General features: G+C 46.3%; 1 pseudogene; it reads right to left on the bottom strand.

Moving 5' to 3' along the window:
* Positions 1-1,031: 1,031 nt before the first annotated feature.
* Positions 1,032-3,405, bottom strand: LOC119333722 (annotated as a pseudogene).
* Positions 3,406-4,086: the final 681 nt, after the last annotated feature.

Raw genomic sequence — 4,086 nt, 5'->3', positions numbered from 1 at the left:
TCCTGCAGTCGCGCCCCGCCGCCCGTCGCCCACCACCGCGACCGTGGTCGCCTCGCCTCTCCATGCCGCGCCCCGCCGCACACCGCCCCCAGCTCGCAGCTGCGCCGCACGCCGCTCTTCCACGCCCGCGCTCCGGCACGCGTCGCGCTCGCCCACGGCTGCAGCACAGTGGTGTGCACCGGCATGGGGAGGAGGAAAAGATGGTAGGTGGGCATGGTGGGCCACGTGAGAGAGAAGAGGAGAGAGGATGACAGGCGGCCCTGGGTCACATGCAAAGGGGACACTGCCGGACGAGGACGACCCAGAAAGCGTCCGCTTGTGTTCGTTTTGGACGTAAATCCAGCTCAAATTTGGGTCCAAGATGGAGCGAGACGGATTAGAAATGGACGTTTTTTTACGAATGAGGTTACACGTTAGGTCGTCTCTTTTGTCCGTTTAACCCCCAAACGGACATACCCGAACGTTTTGAGGTCGCGAGGTGGAGATGGCCTTACAAAACCAGATGCCGAGCAACTACCCCAGCGACCCTCTCGGATGCCCTGGAGGTGAGGTCGGACCGGTGAGTCTGACTGTGACCCTTTTCCATTCGCGTCACGGTTCGCCATTGGACTTATCTAATTTTCCTCTCATTTAATTTTGCAGTTTCTCGCGCCAGAGATGGAGATAAGCACCGTCTTCCCTACCGCCCACAAAAGTTGTCTCGCGTGATCAGGTGAGCATCTGTGCAACCTCTTCACTGCAGTCTAGCTTGCTATCACCGAGCAAGGATGACACTACCAGATTAGCAGATTGGTGTTGCCATTTTAAGCGGAGAAAAAGGAAAGGAAGAGAAATATCTATGGCGCTGATTACAACATGGACCGAGACAACAATGGTACTGGGTACATTCAAACCATTACAACTTTATTGCATGGAATATAATTGCATCTCCAACCATAGGCACTACATTTGTATAGTACATATGTCCAATATACACAACTCTATTATAACATTTTGGCATGCAACCCACTAGTTTGCCTCATACAAAGGGATTAGGACCACACGGAATGCGAACTTTCAGCCATAGCTTCGAGCACTCTTGGTACCGAGGGCATCCTGATCTCAACTAGCCCTTCGAGAATCTGAACTACCTGTCTCATTGTTGGTCGATCATGCTCATGGTCTTGGATGCACCAACATGCGACCTTGCAAGCCAATTTAGCCTCGTCTAGATTGACATCACCATGTAGCATGTGATCTATCAAACTCCCAACGTCTCCTTCAAGAAGCTTGTGTGCGGCATGAACAGGGAAATAAACATCACAGTTGCTGCCACCACTAGAACATGATGCACTTGAATTCCTTTTTCCAGATATAATTTCCAGCAACATCATCCCATAGCTATACACATCGACTTTTTGTGTAACAGCAACACCACTGATCCATTCAGGTGCAAGGTACCCAGCAGTTCCTCTCATTGTAGTCAGTACTCGGCTAAATTCCCTTCGGACCCTTTCCAAAAGCTTTGTCATCCCAAAGTCTGCAACTTTGGGAATGAATGAATCATCAAGAAGTATGTTTTCTGGCTTAATATCACAGTGTATGATGCAGTCTCGACATCCCTCATGCAAGTAGGTTAAACCTCGAGCAACCCCTATGGCTATCTGATATCTAATAGTCCAACTCAATATCGTCGTATTGTTTCGAAATAAATGGACATCAAGAGAGCGATTTGACATGTGTTCATAAGCAAGCAACCTCTTGGAACCCTCACAACAGAAACCGACAAGCTTAACTAAATTGATGTGCTGGACAGCTCCAATCGAGCTCACTTCAGCTCTGAATTGCTTCTCTCCTTGATAAGCACTGTCAAGCCTTTTCACTGCTATAGCTACTGAGTCATTTAAAAAACCCTAAAATACAGAACCAAAACTACCTGCCCCCAACTTATCTTTGAATTTTGTTGTGGCGCGCTGTAAATCAGTGTATCTAAATGCAATGATTCTGTTACAACCTTGAACACCATCCAGTGTATGGCTAGAGCTCTTACTTCTGTTTCTCCAAATCATTACCAGGAGAGAAAGTGCACATAAACCTAGAGCAGAAATGCCTGCACCAGTTGCAACTCCAATAACAAATTTCCTTTCTGTTGTTTGTCAATATGTGGAAATCTTTAGCAGAAACACGAAGATTAAGAGTTTCTCCGATTGAACATGTAGTACCACTACATTGTAGTTCTCTTATGTTGAGCAATTCATTATGCCAGATAGAACATTTTTCATCATTGAAGGAATATGCCATGCAAGAGCAATTATTCAGGCAAATTTGTGCGCACTCATTCGGGCTTGCAGGAGCTTCGACTTTTGGGGCATTCTGCGGCAACTCAACATATGGCACAGAGTAGAACTTGTCTGTTGTATGAGTTGTGCTTTTATTGCTAATGCATTCTAACAGAGTAATTCTCGAGCAGCCACTGGTTCGATCCTCTAGCTCCCAATCCTCGGGGGATGTTATGGTGAAGCCCTCCATACAATTGCAATATGGAAGCTCATTATCATTGCAAATTGTGAAAGGTCCACAGATTGCATAGACATCACACTGAAGTTTTGGTTGGGCATAGATCATTGTCCAATCCTGTGAACTCTCCAACCAAATGGATTGTTTTAATCGACCTGAGATGTCAACTGCAAAATGAGTAACCATAGATTCATCGACTAAGTTAAATACCATGTACTTCTCTTGGTTGTTGTGGACAAATGTTGTGTTCGAAACTTGGTTGCTGCTTGTCATCTCTGCTATTGAGAGAAAGTATTTGTTGTTCCATACACCGCTCGACCAATATGGTATGGAGGAGTTCAATGGTGTAAGCAATAACTGATTGACACCACTGGGGTCTAACCTATGACAGTACACACCGGTAGCTGGGCCAATCAAGTTCTTCCAAGAGACGAGCTTACGGTTCAGGCCAGTGACCTTATCCCATCCAAGCTTTGCCCCAGAGAAAAGTGTATCTGTGGGGTGATCAAAGCTCTGCCACAGAACCTCTGCTGAGTTTGAAGAGTCTGTCAGGATGAGATTTCCACTACTCAAAAGCATAGCAGTGGTGCCATTTCTTGTGATGTTTGCTTGTGTGCTCCAGATTATAGACTTGGTGGACCCGTTTAAGATGACAAGGTTGCCATCATGGGAGATTGTGAGCTCTAGTGCGGTGGTGCTCTTGATTGGTGTATCCCTATTTGCGACCCATGCAGAAGTAAACTTGGGGACTGTATTGAACCATATGCCAAGGTACCAGTTGGTGGTGTCTTGGCTGCTGCTTGTGTTGAAGAAGCCAAGCGCGTACCTGCCATTTTTGGAGACGAGCTTGTCACTGACAGCAAGTGCTTGGCCGGTCAAGAAGGAGTCCGTCGCGGCAGAATTTGTAACGCCCGGATAATTAAGCTACAGTAACCCTCTGTTAGAGATGCCACGTCACTTCGATTTCTGTTGCTAATCGCGCGTTAGTTCGAAATCGTTTCAAATTCAAGGTTCGAAATCTGGCAAAAAAAAGGTTTTCAAATATTAAAACTAAAATATTCGGAGTGAGCCAAATAATCCATATTAAATATTGGTGAAGAAACCCCACTTTTATAAAATCTTTAAATACTCTAAAGTGAATAAGACAGTAGCAAAACAATTATTGAAATGCCTTTTATAATTAATAAAATGTTAAACTATTCTATTTAGGGGCTAAACTTTATATGGTAGTGGGTTTAGTGGTAATACTAATTTAGGGATCATTCTTGCACTTTACAAGACTAAAATACAATGAGGAACAAGATAAAACAGAAAAAATATAAGATAAATAAAAAGGAAAAACAAAAAAACAGAAAACAAATAAAAAGAAAGAGCCCCCCGGGCCAAACGGCCCAGCTGGCCGACCAGGCCGCCCACCAGGCCGGCCCACGCGGCCCCTTCACCCCCGTGGCCTATAGGCCACCCCACCCCGACCGAAACCCTAACGCCCCACTCGCCCCCCACTTGCTCTCCCCCTCCTCCCCGATCCAGATCGGATCGGGGGAACGAACCCCGCCGCGACGACCGCACCGCCCCTCGCCGTTGGACGCC

The sequence above is a fragment of the Triticum dicoccoides genome, chromosome 7A, assembly GCF_002162155.2.
Source record: "Triticum dicoccoides isolate Atlit2015 ecotype Zavitan chromosome 7A, WEW_v2.0, whole genome shotgun sequence".
Taxonomy (NCBI): domain Eukaryota; kingdom Viridiplantae; phylum Streptophyta; class Magnoliopsida; order Poales; family Poaceae; genus Triticum; species Triticum dicoccoides.
The sequence above is the reverse complement of the archived record's forward strand: the minus strand, read 5'-3'. Positions and strand labels throughout refer to the sequence as shown.